Here is a 12149-nt window from a genome sequence, read left to right as displayed (position 1 = left end):
TCACTACAATATCCCAGTTTACCTGGCAAAAAACTTGAACTATCTGGTTTGAATCGAACCCTACGAAGCTCTAACACCCTCCTGTTGAAACCTCCCAAGTTCAAAAAGAAAAGAACCTACAACTGTGCCTTCTCTGGTCTTGCACCAAGAAAATGGAACGCTCTTCCTCCCGAGATCAGATCTAACTTCTCTACCGCCTCATTAAAATAATAAGTTAAATGATTACTCCTGAATGACCATCTACAGCAAAAGTCCCAAAGCCACCTTAACTAACTTTTATTTCCTGTTGATAATCTTTTATGCCAATGTTCATCGCTGTAATTTTTTCTCTTCAAGTGCGCCATAAGCTGTGTTGCTCTTCTGGTACTTTACATGTCCCACAAAATGGGTTGTTGCTCTTGTTTTTTGTATTTGTGCTTGTTAAGGTCCTATAAGGTGTTATATTCATGCCTCTACCTCCTTTCGCTCCTTTGTACAGTGCTCTGATACCAATACGGGTCATGTTTGCGCTTTATAAAACTTTCCAAATAAAATAAATAAATAGCTAAAGTAACTGAGAGTAGTTGGATCCATCACCTCTATGGGGTTCAGAGAACACTAAACAACCTCCCTAAAAGATCTCCATATCAGGTTCTTTTTAGCATCAACATGTGTGTTCCTGACCTTGACAGTCCAGACTTCGTGGCGCAGATCACTTCCTTTGTGGTAAATGATTGTTGTGCTGTCTTACAGGAGCTACAAAACGTCCGTAACACCCATTCCAATGAGCAGTTGAAGACATCTGCCTCTGCTGAAATCAAGGAGAAACCAGAACCTTCTGGCTGATTCCAAAAGTTAGGGATCTCATTCGAGAGAAGGTGGAGTTCAAAAAGGAGTTTGGCCAATCATAGTGTCTCCATTGATCACATCATGTGGCCGATTTTCAACAGTAGGCCAAAGGGAGTTCTTGATAGTTCCCTAACTCCTCTTGCTACCATACAGGAAATTCCTCTACAGCTAGTGTGCTCCATCAAAGCCGTTTCTCCCCTGCTGGGGGAGGGGGGCATAGAATGCACTACAGTTAATTCCTGCATCCGCTACAACAGCCAGTGACTCGACTGAAGTGAGTACTGTTCTTACTACTTGGTCCTCTGCAGCTGATGTCATTTTTAATGATCAATCTTTTTCGGATCCACGTCTTATGTTGTTAACTGGTCCTGTTGCTGTACCTGAGGCACCAGTTTTTGGACAAACTACTTTCAAAACGCTCTGCTACAGACCTAGCAGACGAGGTGTTGGCCCCCCACTCTTCTTCACTTAAGCTAAAAAGAGATTTGTCCCCGTGAACATTTCAGTTGTTCCAGTAACTGATGGAATTGTTTGGGATAAAGTTCCTTACAATATATTTGGCTCTACGGACTGCAGATACCAAATGTGTTTAAAGTTTCTATGGGGGGGATGTAATAATACCTGGGTCTAAATCCCTGCAAAAACCTAAAAAATACATGCTTACACAAACTAAGCTCATTTATATGTTACACACTTTGGGTGTCTAAGGTTATGACTATTGGAAGGATACAATTGACATGAAGTCCATTTGAGGTACCAAATCATGGCAAGTTAAGGGGGCAGAAACCTTGTTTCGAGTCTGTTTAATCCCAACACAAATTATTTTTCTGAATGATGCTGTTCAAACCATGGGGGATATTAACAATAAAATGTCGGAGCGCAGTGTTACGCCAAAATTAGTACAAGGATGTGCCGCATTTACAAAAATACAGCACACCCCTGCGCTTTCCCTAGTGCGGGCACTAAAAAAGCTGCCTAGTGCCACCACAGGCACCCGTGCGCATGTTGCATGGGTGTCTGCACTGCAAGGGCGATTTTACATGTGCAGGAAGGACACCTTCCTGTACTTAAACAATCTTTAAAGGTGATTTGCTGTGTCTATGTGTGCTGCAGAATGCAGCACACATAGAAAGAGCAAAATACGAGGAGAAATTAATAATTTCTCCTTGGATCGCAATCCTAAAACCAGGTTTTACCTGGCCTTAGTTTTTGGCACTGTCTCATCCTTGTAAATATGGGGCAGCGTCAAAAAGCAATGGGTTTTGCCCATAGCAACACCCATTGCACAGCCCTTAGCCGCAGCGGAATGCTGTGGTAAGTGGCGTATTTATGAGGTGGAGTTAAACCACATTAAGTCTTAATGTCACCTTGTAAATATGGGGTAGAGAGCAACTCCACAGGAGCGTAAGAAAACGTGACTCTCTGGTGGTCGTTAGGGGCTTGTGAATATGCCCCCATGTGTCTATGATTAGCTAAAATTTAAGAAATGATTACACCCACTATTCCTTCCATTGCCCAGTTTGAAAATTGGCAACAGGTAACAAATTACTCTGAAGAACAGCTCAATAGTATGTTGCAGAATGGTACATTTAATTCCACACTTACAGGTCCTCACAGGTGGTCATTGTGGCATTTAGACACAAATAGTTATCATGCACATATTTTAATTTCACGTCTGAGTTTAAAGTTACCCGACCTGACCTTCGTTATCCTCTATCCCAAAACTCAGGAATTGTTACTACCAACTCAGTGGGGAAATTACTTGTTGGTGATAATATTATTAACATGGTGTCTTCGCGCATTTACAATCTGAATAACATTGTGTCATCTGTTATTAATATAATGCAAAGTGACATGTCTGCATTATACCATGGGCAAAGTCAGCTTTGATTCATCATGCATTTGAGCTGGACCCTTCAGACCCTCAAAAATGGTTGCGTCCCTGGCGTTACCTTAATTCCAGTCACATATACCTGCCTCTAAGTCTGACACGTAAACACCGGCTCATGGCAAAAACAAAAAAAGACAACTTTCACAATGTTACATCTCGAGAAGTTAGAATAGCTCCCTTTCACTATAGCAGAAACACATTTTTTTGCATGGTTAATATATGGCGTAATATTTTGGACAATTTCAACCTTTCAATTCACACCTTGCATAAAACATTTCCCTGTTGTTAGTTATGTATCCCTAGGAGACAGCTTCATTCTTGAATTATGGTCCCTTCCATTTTCTTTTCATTGTGAACATGCAAACTCAGAAGTCTTCCCTACTGGAAAGAAATGTGACTCTTCTGTCAGACATTCACTCAATTGCAAACACGTTACCATTCACATAACCTTGTAATGCTTCAGTAGCCAATTTGGCCTGTTATCTCGAAGACATGCCAGCCCCTACAATACACCCACTAATTACAGTCCTTTCAAATGGAAGTTATTTAATGTTAAGTGATCAAGACTGTTGCAGGATGCGAGCTGGGATCCCATAAATTTTACCAGTTTCCCAGCTCGTCACATGCTGCAACAATGTACTTTTCCCTCCCACTTAAGAGGGTATGAATAGCTCATAGTGGCCTTCCTTTCCAACTTTGAAGGCAGATTTTAACAAGGTAAGCAGACTCAAAGCACTATGGTTTCAAAAGGAAGTGGCTTTAACATCTGCTTGTCACAGACATCCAACAAGATACAGTACTTGCTAAACACTAGCCTCCCATTATATTTTGCCAAATTAGTGAATCATATTTTTAATGCATCCAATACGGCCTGCCTTGCACTTTTTTTTTTTTAAATGATAAGTTCCAGCTTAGTTCCTTTCAGACCATCTTTGGAGTCATACCAGCCTTTATTTATTCCCTCTTTCCAGTGTGTCCTGGGGTTTCCCGCTGCTATTTCTCATTTACAGCGTTCTGATATTTGTTTTGTTCCTCCGCAATCGATGTTGTCCTTTCCAGCCCACTGGAACTACCACCACTCCAACTGTGCAGTGAGCGCAAGCTTCGATTCTTTAGAATACTCTTGCTGCAGGAATTGGACCTTGATTGGTCATTGTCATTCCGACCAACCTTATTTACCTGTGTACAACCCATGTTTCACTTGCACTGGTGCCCCTGTGATTGGGCACTATATATTTGCCTGATTGTCCTGGCTCCTGTGGACATGGACCTGTCGATGAGTCCATTAGGGACCCAGTTTCAAAACTGTCCCTTGGGCTTGTGGTTCCTTCAGAATGCCAGCTATGAGCCCCTCATTTAATGGAAACAAATGCATCAGCACATGGAGTTATAAAACCTGGCTCGATTGACAGGGATTCAGGTTACTCTTTTTCTTTCTCAGGATTGGCTGAGACAGAGGATCATGCCTGTTTTCTGGAGTTGGTGAATTGGGCCTTTGGAAAATCCTCATCTGCGGAGATGGAATCCCTTCTGCATTCAATATCTCTTGAACTTGCGAAAGCCATCATGGATACCTCCCACATGCCTTAATTCAGCTACCATTTTCTAAAATTGACATTTTTACATTCAAATTATAAGCTTTTGATAAACGCTTTGGACTTCCTTAGCTGTTCATATGATTAGTATTATTTCCTCAGTCATTATGTTACTGTCACCGGCCCAGGGGGGGAAGCTTGTGTGTCCCCTATAGGGCCCACTGCAGTTTTCCCTTATGTTAGCCCGACCATGCATTCTGCACATGCTGTAGGCTAATTTTGCTTTGCACACGTTATGACATCACATGCTTATTTTTCTGCCACACTTATTTTTATAAATAAGCTGTACATGTTTTATTATTCTGATTTTTGCTGAGATTCAGCCTGAACATTTAGCACAAGGACAAACCACATTGTACCCGGTTATTCTCTGCGGTTGGACAGTAACACCTAGACACAATAGGAGACTCCGTTGCTTTTTACGAGTAGGGCATTCCTTATACTATAAGCCGAGTCTTGCCATTTTGAAAAGGGAGAGGAGGATTTCTAGCGGAGAAAGAGGAATTGGAACCAGAGTGCCAGCTTTGCGTAGTCTGAGATGCAGATCAGCTAACGGTAAATGCCAGGTATGGGGCCCATCACCATCCAGGAGATCTTTAGTATAATATTGTGAGGCAAGGCTTACGTAGATGCACCAATAACCAGTATAGGGCTTTTCATAATGGACGGTTTATTGGTGATGCGGATTACATTACTAAGCTTCATATGTGTTCTAGTTGCAGCGCAGTTGCTACATAATAGTGTAGGATAGTTAAAAAAATATTGTAAACTATTTTAATTTCTTGTTTATGTTTATTGTGGACATGCATGAGTATGGGAACGAAAAGGTGATGACCTGCTGCAGCGGTTCCCTGAGGGGACTAAAGTGTTGTGCTCTGGGGTGCGATATTACCTGTTAGTCTGAGAGGGTTACAAAGGCAGGCAAGGCACAGTGAGCTCATCAGGATTTAGGCACATAGGTACTGATGTGGCATGCTGACTCAGTCCCTACATACTGTCATCCTGTGATCGTTCCGTTTCCAAAACAGAATTCTTGCAACATGCACAAGTGTTTATGACCACATACATTCGTTCTTGAAATGCAAATTGCTTGAGTGCAAACCGTTTATAGTTCAAAATTATTTAAAACAAATTTAAGTGTGCATCAAATCATGTTCAAAATCACTTGCTGAATGCAATGTAAACATTTCCTGCAATAACAAAGGGGATTGTAGCCTACCATGACCTCTTTGTGATTGGAGTATCATTGAGGCATACACCACCAGAGCAAAGGCCCAAGGGTCATCACCCTCTTCTCCAGCACTTTGTCATTTCGAAAACATTATTTCCACGATGTCCCTGAGCATTTCTTCTACAGACTGTTTTCTAAAAATGTTTTTCAAGTATCTGGACCATGCCACAACAATACTTGTTAAATGCCAGACTTCTGCAAATACAGCCTACTTGTATTTTCAAGACATTACTGTGTGTTTCCCAATTTTATGATTCAGTCAGTCTATGACTTTCAAGTTGTGGTTGAGTAGTTGTTAGGAACTGCCTGTCACTCTCTGAAATGGTGTCAGTTTCGGGGTCATTGCATGGCACACTAGAGCACCCTGTCACTTCTTCTTATACAAGTAGAGAAATATTTTGGGATGCATTTCCTGTACCACCCTGTACTACTTCACTGCCACAGTTATGGCTTCCTCCTCACATGGCTTTTGAATATTGCTGTTTTATCTGACTTCGAATTCTGCATGCCGACGCATCCACCCCTGGATTCTACCACATTTCCAGATTTACCATTAGTGGTACACCTGGGAATGCGTCAAAATGCTATGCTTCTCCAGGTGATGCGTAACAAGGAGAAATATCTTTATTTTTTCCTCTTTGTATGTATGCTGTGCAGGAAGGTGTCGCTTCCTCCACAAAAACATTCCTGTGTACAAGGCAGGCACCGTTGCACCAGGGTGCCTGCATTGGTGCTAGACAGCCAAAAGTAAACTAGCTCAAGGAAAGGACAGAAATGTGCAGTATGATGTTAAATACAGCACATTCCTGCCCTTTCACACAGCAAAGTGGCTTGCTGTGTTGCGCTGCATAAAAGTATGCTAAATATGCCCCTAAATATGTAGTGATGGGCATCACAATTTTTCCTCATATTTTAATTAGGATGCCGATATAACTGAACATTGACACGCCTTTTTAAGAGCTGTGACGTGAACTCTAGGTCAAGACCTTTACTTGTTATTTTGTCCTTGATACAGCGTATGTTATACCATTTATTTTTCCAGTTCTCGTTATTTCTTCGTACTTTTGCAAATGCATTCACTTGTGCAAATACTTTGGTCCAGATCTATTTTTTCACTGGTATTTGTGTTCGACGTGCATGTGAACCAAACCGCTGCACTCAACTGTTATAAAGGGGCCCACCAAGATATAATGCTCGGTCTGCAAACGTTACTTTCCTTTTACAATCCTGCATCTCTCCCTATTGAACATGGGATGAAAGTAGACGTTGAACATTAGTATCCAAATTTGGACAGACTGCTTAACTTGACATTCTAAAGGATTGCACAGTACTCAGTATGCACCCCAGAAGTGGTGGTAATTGTGACCCCCTGTAAGAGCTAATAGCAATTCGATTGCCAAAAAAGAGGTGTTGAGCTCATCCCCTTATACTGCAGTGAATACATTTTTAGCTTAAAAAATCAGGGATGGCCGCATCAGGTGCTTTGGTATCTATGGAGAAGCATCATCACTTGTTTATGTTAATGCATATGTACATGGTATACAATATACATGTCCCATGCATTGCCTTGCAAACGTTTGCATATGTTATGCATATGTTATGCGTATGTTATTTTATGCATACATGACACGTTTGTATATGTCATGCATATGCTATGCCAATATACACATACATGTATGACATCTGCATAACATAGGTATATGAGTTTGTTAGAGAAAAGAGTACAGTTTTATTATAATGTGGGGAAGCAGATAAACACCGACAGCCTCGGTTTAAGGTGGGAACCCCAACTGAAAAACAAAACAAAACAAAAAAAGAAGCAGTCTTCTTCTTAGAAAGTCCAGCCCTTCATTGCAAGTATGGCGAGACTGCATTTCTCCCACTATATCCTTAACTCAGCGCTTCAAATATGTATAAGAAGCCAGGAACCTCCATTCCCTTGCTTGTCCATCAACCCCATGTGGGCACTGTGTACAGGCCTCTGTTGTTGGCACTCACATGCCCATAAAACATCGTTCTGACAAGGGTACATAAGCAGCAAGAATTTAAATATGTATTGAATCATCTGAGAAAAACCCAGTTAAGACATTAAACTACAACAAATAATCCACTATGATCGTTAACAAGGTGTTGGACTTTTCCCCTGTTGGAGGGTCATCCCCAAACTTTTTGCCTTTCTCCTAGCCCTTTTTTCTGACATGGTGTTAGTGGTTTTAGAACACTGGGCACTTCAGCACGGCTGTTCAGAGTAAAGTGCATGTGCTCTCTGTGTTAAATATGGTACGGATTGGTCTACACCTGTTTGGCCTATTTAATTTACTTGTCAGTCCCTTATAAAGTGGTATCCCATATCCCAGGGCTGGTAAATTAAATGGTACTGGTGGGCTTGCAGCGCTGAATGCGCCACCCACCAAAGTAGCCTTTCAAACTTATCTCAGGCCTGTGCCATTGCAGGGCCTGTGCGCGCAGTGCTACTGCCGCTGTGATGTGGCACCTAAAGTGTGTGCCATGTCTGTGACCCCCCTTTTATTGCATGTCAGTCACCCCTAAGGTAGGCCTTAACTAGCACTATGGGCAGGGTGCATTGTAGGTAAAAGGTAGGACATGTACCTTCAGCGTATGACATGTCCTGGTAGAGACAAACAGCCATTTTGGTTTCTCACTGCTGTGAGGCTGCCCTCTCGTAGGAATGCATTGGGGATTCCCTGATGGGTGTTTCAGTGGTAATTCCTGTTATGAGAGGAGCAGCGTGGTCAAGTTTGGTATGTTTGGAATAGTAATAATAAATGCTACACAATGGTGTGCGCAGATTTATTATAACTATTTTAGAAATGCCACTTTTAGAAGTTGGCATTTCTGTGTGCTATGTGTCTACCTGCCTGATGTGAATTGCATGTCTGGCTTTTGAGTGACAGGGGCTGGTGAGGAAAGTGTGGATCCAGGAGGGGCAGGGCGAGTCAGCGCCAGGCTGAATGGGACATCTGCATTTGGAGTAGTGGGTGGAGAAGTCCCTGGTCCCTGAATAGGTCTGTGCCTAGCCTGTACAATCCTAGCTATGCCCCCTGTGGTGTGTCTGATCACCAAGCCCCCACCTGACAAAGGGGAAGAGGAGCCCTGTAAACTGAGTGCTCTAAAATCCTCCAGAAACAGTTGGGACTGGTTCCCCGAAACCCTGTGCTTTGCAGACAATGGAGAAATATAGTACAAATGTTGGGACTGTGACCCCGTGAATGGGGTGCTTCCTAATGCTGAGGAGACCTGCTGCTGCTGGGCTCCAGGAGGAACCGCCACAAAGGACTGCCTCCCTGCTGGAGGGCCCTGTGAGTTGGCCTGCCTGGGCCAAGCCTTGTGCCCCAAGAGCTTTGTTGGCTGGAGCTGTGGCTTTTGGCGCCTCATGAGCGCTATATTTTAATTGCCCAAGAGAAGGGCGTGGGCTCTGCAGCACTGAGCTGCCACTTGCTTCGAGGGAACCCTGAAGTGGGGATTCCCCCATCTGGTTGCGAGGGAAGCAGGAGCCCACCCCGCATTGCTGTTGTTTTGGTGGGAGCCTACCCGTGATTTTTGTGCATAACTGCGGGAGCCTAGCCAGCACTGTGGTGAGCTCAGAAGAGGAGCGGGAGCCCACCCCGTGGTCTTTTGCATTTTTAATAGTGGGAGTCCACCCCGCGTTTGCCGGTGAGATCCCTGCCGGAAGTGAGGCGAGGCTGCCTAGTTGGGGGCGGAGTTACGGCAGAGAGGATGTGCCCGCTGGAATTGAGGCGAGAGGAAGCCTTGTGGTGGGCGGGCCGACAGAGACTTCGCTCAGTGCCCTGTGAGGTGTCTTGCGGTCAATGCCAGTAAGGAAGCCCCGGCTCACCTGTGTCTGGCCATTGCCCTGCCAATGAGATTCCGTGATCTCCAGCCAAGGAAGGAGGAAGCAGGAAGCAGGAGGTCCGTGTCCTGGCCCTCTGGTTCCCCATGATGAGAGCGGCTGTACTGAGGGAGTGCAGCCTTGAATAGCAAGAGGACGGGAGCAGCGAGAGAGAGCTCCGGTGAGTGGGGCTCCCAGTGAGCACTGTTGGTACCATTGCCTCAGCAGCCCCGCAGGGTAGCGGGCTGCTGCAACGTTAGGGGGCACCTTTGTTTTTAAGAGTCCCAGAGTGGGGCTCAGGCGGCACAGTGGTGCCAGGCCCTTTTTCCACAGCTGCACCACACCAGCGCAGGCAGTTGCAACATTGGGCACATTTGATTAGGCAGTCCCAGTGGGGACCCAGGAGGCACAGTAGTGCCAGCACCATGTTTCCTTTGGGGCATTGTGGGGAGGAAGTTAGATACACTCCCCAGCGCCTTGCGCATTGTGCTTCACTGCATTTGCAGCTACACCCTGACATTTAGGACATAGGGCATTCGAGCCCCATAGGAAGGGCAGTTGGCCTGGGGGGTCAATTCAGTGTGCTATGCACCATGATTACTGCATAATGTGTTTATGCTTGTGATGCCTACTGCATAATGTGATTTATTGCATACTGTGTTTGTGCTGCTGATTATGTCTGCTCTAATGGGATTTATGCATCATGTGTTTATGTTGCTAAGGTGATATAATGCTGCGCACATTATACCAGTAGTGACTGGTTGCGTTATTTACCACTTGTTACTAGTGCTTTCTAAAGGTTCTGAAAGTGGCCTGATTGGCCCGGTCATGCGTATATAATCCCCTGCAAATATTGCCTAGTGCCAGTTGGCACAGTGTATATTGTGCGATTATGATTCTAATGTGTTTATGATAATACAAAGGCTATTTTTTATATAAACGTGTGTGGAGTTTCTTTTGTGGTGTGCCTAGTGTGTTGCTGTGTGTGTGTGTGTGTGTGTGTGTGTGTGTTTTGTGCAAACGCTTTACACATTGCCTCTGGGATAAGCTAGACTGCTCGTGCCAAGCTACCAAGGGGGCGAGCAGGGGTGATCTTCAGCGTGCAACTCCCTTGCCCTGAGTCGAGTGGTGGTTTCTGCCTGGCTTAAGGTGCAAGCCCTAGCCAACCAGAAATCCCATTTCTAACAAGGTAAAGGAAGTGGTAATTCACCAAAAATTATTGTGTGCAGCGAAATTTTGTCGAATGAAAAAATATTTTGTAAGGGGTGTAAAAAGACTCCACTGAAGCTAAATTTGTGCTTCTGATCGTCAGATGTTTTACAGACGAAAACTTTTAAAGGTTTCTCCCTGATATCCAGAGAACAGTGGGTTAACTGCAAACAATTTCCAAGGTCAGATGAACAATTAACAATGAAGAACTACTGGGGCGTTAAAAACATAAATTGTATTTGCTGCTTCTGGTCCTTGATTCCATAAATTAATTAGCCTTTTCAGAGGGAATAAGACAACAATGACGAGTCCAAAGCAACATGTTCACCTTTTATCTGAAAGTGCGCTCTGACCTCTGTGTCTCCCGTGCTCACTAAGGCATCTTATTTACCTATTTATTTTATTCCTGTCCTCCATGGTCAACAGATCACTTAACATAGAAAGAGGGGGCAAAAGGAGTAAGGGATATGCAGGTGCACATAACACCAAACATTTCCTATGTGAAAAGTTCCAAAAGAACCTTTACCTCTTGTTAAAGGGCACTACCCAAGTTGCAAATGTAACCTCTGCAGTCTCACTACAAAGGTTCTAGAGATTCAGGATGTTACGGGCAGAGTAAAATATGGTGCAGATGGAGAATTATCAGCCCCGATTAAAAAGAAAAGTGGTGTCCGACACGGTGTGTGTTAGCCCCTTTCCTGTTTTGTTGATATGTAAATGATTGGGAGAGTTTCTTGAATAAAGGGGTGATTGATGTGCCACGAGTGCGGCGAAGAAACCTCCCCCCATTATTATATGGGGATGACTGTGTACTGATCTCAACAAGCATTTACAATGCAATAGGTACCGCAGCATTAAAGTTTGAGTTTTTGGCATTGTATATGACAATGCGTTGCATCACCAAAAAATTTTAAACTTTGAATTGGTGTAGTGGCAGAAGTACAGGCTACCTGACTCTTCGCACACACCCATTCAGTTGTTGGCCTCTCAGCTGAGTCTGCCAACTCGACAAAAAAGCATTGGCAAAGCCACAAGGATGTAGCCAATCCCATATCTACTGGCTTTGTAAATTCAACTGGCTAGTCCTGCTGTTTCAGAGCACACAGAATTATCAAATTCACACCCTAATAGCCCCCCCTTCCCTATTATCCCCGTCTTGCCATGGACTGACGTTATATGCAGGCCAGATGAAGGCGTTTGAAGGATCACAGTCTACCTATCATGTGCATATCGTGTCAGTGAGCTGAACTCTACCTATGTGCTGACGTGAGGGATGTGCACATAATATCGCATATCATTCCATGTGCTGCCCCTGCCATACACAAGAGAATGAGGGGCTAGAATTAAATATTTTGGATCTAAAGCACACTGTTAATCTTCTTTTAGTTTCAAGAAAATAGCCAAGCAAAACCACTGACCTCCATGTTTCAAACTATCACTGCGGTGAAGGGGTTCAGCTGACAATGAACCACAACCACAACACCACTCTTCACTGCCCTATACAAGTCGGTCCATCCACAATTCCAGCCCTATTTGTATAGGCAT

Source organism: Lissotriton helveticus, chromosome 2_1, assembly GCF_964261635.1.
Source record: "Lissotriton helveticus chromosome 2_1, aLisHel1.1, whole genome shotgun sequence".
Taxonomy (NCBI): Eukaryota; Metazoa; Chordata; class Amphibia; order Caudata; family Salamandridae; genus Lissotriton; species Lissotriton helveticus.
Note: the sequence above shows the minus strand (reverse complement) of the source record.